This window comes from Sinocyclocheilus anshuiensis, unplaced genomic scaffold, assembly GCF_001515605.1.
Source record: "Sinocyclocheilus anshuiensis isolate Anshui unplaced genomic scaffold, SAMN03320099.WGS_v1.1 scaffold1287, whole genome shotgun sequence".
Classification (NCBI taxonomy): Eukaryota; Metazoa; Chordata; class Actinopteri; order Cypriniformes; family Cyprinidae; genus Sinocyclocheilus; species Sinocyclocheilus anshuiensis.
Window position 1 is genome coordinate 595,597 of NW_015539958.1, and position 6,204 is coordinate 601,800.

Here is a 6,204-nt window from a genome sequence, read left to right on the forward strand (position 1 = left end):
ATAATAAGTGTAAATAATTTAATTGTCTTCATAGCTATATTGTAGAAGTTGTTAAGAAGACTGCAACTATTTTCATGAAACTATAACACTAATAGCCTTTTACAGGCACACTTAGTTCAATAGCCTATTGAAATGTCTTGGCCTATGTGACACAAGAAATTGTGCAAATGAAGGCATAAATCTATTTAATTTATCTTTTAATCAAATGAGAGTTAAACTCTTTATTTTTTGGCAAACGAAGGGTTTACTATGCAAATTAAAACATGGAAGAAATAGCGTATTGTGTGATTATTCTTTTAAACAGAAGTTGTAATAATTGTTGTAGTAGTAAGTGAATCTGCATATATATGCCGCCACAAATAGAGTGCAAGTCTGTGGGAAACACTGCGATAGTTTTACTCAAATGAAACGGTCAAATGATCATGAAGTGACTCTCAGAGGGAGGCAGAGCAATCCGGAGATGTTGTTTATGTATTTATGTCCTCATGTAGTGAGACGACAGAAGCTGAAATCACCGCGAGCGTCGCACACTTTGTATGTGTAGAAATTAACGATACCCATCCCTATTTAGGTCACAGAGTGGTGAGTTCTGACAGGCTGCATCAGAGCCAAATAGCGTGTTTCAAAATTAAGTTATTTTATCGGCTAATCGGTTTTGAAAATGACCGATAATCATAAAAATGCTTAATATCGGCACCGATAATCGGTCGACCCCTGAAACTTTTTACAGTTGCTGCCACAGCAACATTTCTAATTTTTTTTTAAAGATTCAGATATTTTTTTAATCTAATATTTATATTATATTTTTGTTTTATTTCAATTAAGATTCTTTTCATAGTTTTCTTCTTAGTTTTAGCTAACAATAACAACAACACCGAAGTTGACACAAAACAAAAGTTCTCACATCTTTTGACTAATTGAATACTGGCATACCGATTTTTCTTTAAAAACATTTTTTATTAAGCATGATATCCACTTGGCAAAATAATTTAGCTAAAGATAACACATACAAAAATGATAATTACAAAAACTATGACTATTCCTGTAAATCACAATTGCAATATTCACTTTGTGAACCTTGTATTTGCATGTTAGTGATTTAACAACATGACAGCTTCCGGTATAGTATAACTGACACAGTCATAATCATAAATTGAGAGAAAGAGAAAACACTCAATAACAAAAAAATAACCTTGATCACTCCCTGGTTTCTCATAAAACCCTCAATTATCAGCATATATGAGTCATCTGTAACAGCCACAATGGCAATGGCCATTTCAATCCAATGAGCAAAGACATTTTAATTTGATTGCTTTAATGGAAGAAATACAAAAACAGCCTTCTTGATGACCTAAAATGCCTCAAGCAGTCAAAGCATGCTGGGAAAACCCACTTTGCTCTCCAGAGCAGAACTAGGAGATGAAAGTAATATTCTGTTCCTGTTTGCTCACCTGCAGTGTCAGGCAAAACAAGAAAGTGTCGCACATTAACATCGGAATGAAGTCTCTGTCTACATTCATTCACATCACATTCTACTTATGTTAAGCAATAGGTATACCCTCACACAAGAAAACTAACCAAACCACAAATAATACGCAACACAATATTGTATCTCTCAAAGAAAATGGAATTACGAGACTGTAAAACAGTACTGAAGCAAGGTTTCTGCAGTCATGTGTGCATCAAGTGCCTCTGCTGAACAAAAGTTAACTATGCGCAACAGGACAGTATATAGGCGTTATACAAGATTTCAAATCCTCACCGTATCAAAGGTGAACATTCATTACTGTCAATAAAAGCATGAAAAAAGTATGAGTACGAACAGAAATATGTACTTATATTGTAAATATATATTACAGAAATATATATATATATATATAAATCAAATACTAATTATAAACTTGTAAGACATGATAAACAGTTTTTTAAAAAGCACTGTTCATTAACAAGAACATAAAAATGATTCTGCTTAGCTCAAAATACAGAATTGTTATTAAAATACAGTTAATAGTTATTATTACATATACAGAATTGACACACAGTTTTAAATATGTTTTATTAAATAATGCATTGATAATAATTAATAAACATGGATGCTCAGCTTCCAGATTTCCCATATTTGATGTGCTCTTTATATGTGAAATGATCACTGTTTATATGTGAATAAAAGCATAAATTAAATCTGCCTAAACTTTCATTTTTGGGTGAATTGTTGTCACTACACACAGTACATATTGCAGCATTTTTGTGCGATATATAACACAGTATACTGTGTTATATAAACCCCTGATATATTATATATGGCTGACATCTGACATAAATGAGAATTATATATATGTATATGATTTCCTTTGTTTGTGTGTGCGCATGTGCATGTGTGTGTGTGAGTGTGCGTTGCTATCATGGGGTCTTGAGAAGTTTAAAAACATATTGTCTTATAGCTTTAGGCTCATATCAATGTATGTGCGGTCTTAAGTGATGACTCATCTAGCTGACCTGTCAATCGAGCCTCCTCAGGCCACATTGTTGACTTCCTCATGAAGTCCTACGTCTTTCACTTCTGATCTGCGCCTCCCACGAGCTCTGACCACAAGCTCTCAACTGAACGCTGGTGAACCTGCTTCACTGATAAAAATGACCTTCGGAAAAGTTTTTAAAGGAGATAAAAAGACATGTAGATGTACGTTTGGAGAAGTATCACCTTACTAATCGCAATACAATCTGCGTTTTGCGACAGCACGCAGATGCTGCATCGTAACGGTCAAATGATAAGCCGTGAAAACAAGGAAGCCCTGCTGTAAATGGTCAAACTTCAGAGCTGCTGCTGATCAAACACACATATGTCTGTGCACACACCCATTCAAGCCTTCTGCATTAAACGGAACTTTTGCCGTAAGATCATATTTGGAATATGACAGATAGACAAAGAGGCCCGAGTTATTCCTTTATTGTGTCTCTCATGGAAAGACCCAGAGGAGCGGCTCAGGAGCGTCATGAGCATCGGCTAACAGTCTTGACAGTTCCGCTGTATCAGTAAACCACGACCAGCTAACAATAGCCTATCAATAATCATATCAGTACCAAAACCAGACAGCGGTTACCTTGAGATATGAGTGCGGCGCTTTTCTCTTTCTGTCAAATCCCTGGCTGTCAGGCTGAGATAAAATTCCCCTCCTGCTGCCTGAAGCGTCTCTAGTCAACGGGCCTTGGCCTTCACTTCCGCTTTGAAGGACGAACTTCCGTAATCCGCCTTCTTCCGAGGAGGAGGGGCTTGTTTTTGATATACGTGGTGGTGGCCAATAGAATCGCGCTTATATTTCTCATCCACAACAAGATTATAATAAATGTAAACTTTTTTTTAGCCTTTAATTACTTTTTCTCATTTTAAGTATTGAAAGATACTTAAAATACTTTTTTTTTTCTTTTTTCTTTTACTTCTAACTTGTTGTGTTAGGCAGTGATGTTATTAACTAAACCTAAAACTATTTAAAAATCGTTTATGTTAATTGAAATAAAGCAGAAATAAAATATAAATATAAATGTTAGATGAAAAAAAATGAACATTTGAAACGCTGCCTGGCAACTAACTAAAAACAAGTTTATGTTGATGTACTAAAATAAATGAAATAAAAGCAAATTAATGCCAAAGAGAAATATATTTTATTATATAAAAATTATTTTTTTAAGCAAAATTACTAAAACTTAAAATTGGAATAAAATCTATAAAAATAAAAAAATAAAAGCTAAATAATAATAATAATAATAACAACAACAACAAGCCCAAGGCATATCTGACCATTACCATTGCATGACAGTGTTGATTAAGATTTATTTTATGTTATTGTTTCTTTCTTTTTCTTTCGTTCTTTCTTTCGTTCTTTCTTTCTTTCTTTCTTTCTTTCTTTCTTTCTTTCTTTCTTTCTCTTTCCTTTCTTTCTTTCTTTCTTTCTTTCTTTCTTTCTTTCTTTCTTTCTTTCTTTCTTTCTTTCTTTCTTTCTTTCTTTCTTTCTTTCTTTCTTTCTTTCTTTCTTTCTTTCTTTCTTTCTTTCTTTCTTTCTTTCTTTCTTTCTTTCTTTCTTTCTTTCTTTCTTTCTTTCTTTCTTTCTTTCTTTCTTCCTCTTTCTTTCTTTTTCTTGCCCTTTTAGTGTCTATTGAAAGCAGATTAGTTTCAATTCTATTTTACTTTGATAACATAAATAAACAAAACTGACTTTATTAACCACATAAGTCAATTAAGATAGGGTTATTTGGGCATACAGTCATTTATCATATTTAATAATAATAAGGTAATAAGATGCCACAGCAATTTACATCTGCTCTGTAGACTGGAATACGGACCCATGCTTTGTGTTATAACAAGCTTTACCTGAAAACAAGATCAGCTGTGCATGTGGCTCAAGGTCATGTACTAACCAATAATCACCAAGCTGGGGCGCTACAGGCTAATTACGTTTACATTTACATTTAGTCATTTTGCAGACGCTTTTATCCAAAGCGACTTACAGTTGGGGAATACAATTTTTTATGGATTATTATTATTTTTATTTTTATTTTTTTATTATTATTATTATTATTTCGTCAAACGCTGGATGATTTCTGTCAGGTAAAGTACACCTGTGATTCTTAACCTTTTTTGCTCTAAGGCCCCTAGTTGTCCAACACAAAATGGATAAAATATTAAACTAAGATATTTTCAGTATTTCTAATATTTATGCTACAATTGCGACAAAGCTGCTTGTTTAAAAAAAAAAAATCATCAAAAGAAGCAGGGAGTATTGATATATTACATTTAATTAAACACAATTTATTTTGTGATTCCATAAGTTTTTAGAACTGTTTGTTCTTCAATTAAAGCCATAGCCATTGAGGGTCAATCATAAGGTCCCACTAGTTAACGTTAGTTAATGCAATAACTAACATTAACAATAGCAATACATTTGTCACAGTATTTATTAATCTTTGTTAATGTTACTTGATAAAAATGTCAGCTCATGTCCGTTAAAAATATTAATAGATATTAACTTTTTTCATGGCTAGTTCATGTTAACTAATGTAGTTAACCAATGTATTTTAAAGGGGTCATATAATGTTGCTAAAAAGAACATTATTTTGTGTATTTGGTGTAATGAAATGTGTTTATGCGGTTTAAGGTTAAAAAAAAACATTATTTTCCACATACTGTACATTATTGTTTCTCCTCTATGCCCCGCCTTTCTGAAACGCGTCGATTTTTACAAAGCTCATCGGTCTGAAAAGCGAGGTGTGCTGTGATTGGCCAGCTATCCAGTGCGTTGTGATTGGTCGAATACCTCAAACGTGTGACGGATATGTTACACCCCTTAACATACTGTGATGATGCCGTCCGGCCGGAGCGACGAGAGAAAAACATTAAAAGCCATTATAAACGAGGCATTTGTTGCATCCAGTGGGGACATAATTACTGATTATAATGACTTATACTGTCTTTTTACGCGTTGCGTTGCATCGCGCCGCGTAAACATAAAACCATGTCTGCATTTGTGATCGGAGAAATGACAAAACAACAAGTGCTACTCTACACTGCCCAAAAAACTCACTTTAAATATATTTAGGTAGGCGTGGCTGACTTAACTTTTATAAAGAATATCTCTTTGGATTTGAGACTTTAGTCTTTGCAACTTTACAGATCTTCTTTATGCACCAAGAGCTTGTAACACTCCAAAGAGAAAGGAAAAATTGAAATCTCATTATATGACCCCTTTAAAAATAAAACATTATTGTAAAGTATTACTTTTGGATTTTACGTGTTGTTTTAAGATAATTTTAAATGATTAATAACAATTTATTAATTTAAAAATGTACACAGAAAAAAAGGTACAAAATCTTGGGGTGGTACCTTTCCCAAAGGAGTGCATTTGAATACATTGAAGGTACATATTAGTACCTAAAGTATACATATTAGTACTTTTTTAAAGATTACCAAGCCAGTGACAGCTTTTGTTCTGAGTGTACCTTATAAAGTTTGATGAAGCCCCCGGGGTTGAGAAACTCTGAAGTAAGGATGCCCTAGAACAGTTTTATTACGCATATCTGATGTTTCAATAGGCTACAACCTTCCTTTATTTAGTTCCCACTCACATATTGCTGTCAAATTAAATCAGATCTTTTCTACACTGCGTTAGATGCAACAAAACCTGCTAATTACTGCCCAGCAGTATATGTAGA

The 6,204-nt window shown here is 33.3% G+C and overlaps 1 protein-coding gene across 1 annotated transcript in view; it reads right to left on the reverse strand.

Annotated features, from left to right (window-relative positions):
- Positions 1–3,244, reverse strand: part of LOC107687010 (ras-related protein Rab-5C-like) — a 19,583-nt gene extending 16,339 nt beyond the window's left edge. Inside the window, exon 1 of the mRNA XM_016484150.1 lies at positions 3,102–3,244. The gene's annotated coding sequence lies outside the window, so the exon portion shown is untranslated. The remainder of the gene's footprint in view (positions 1–3,101) is intronic.
- Between the last annotated feature and the right edge of the window lie 2,960 nt (positions 3,245–6,204).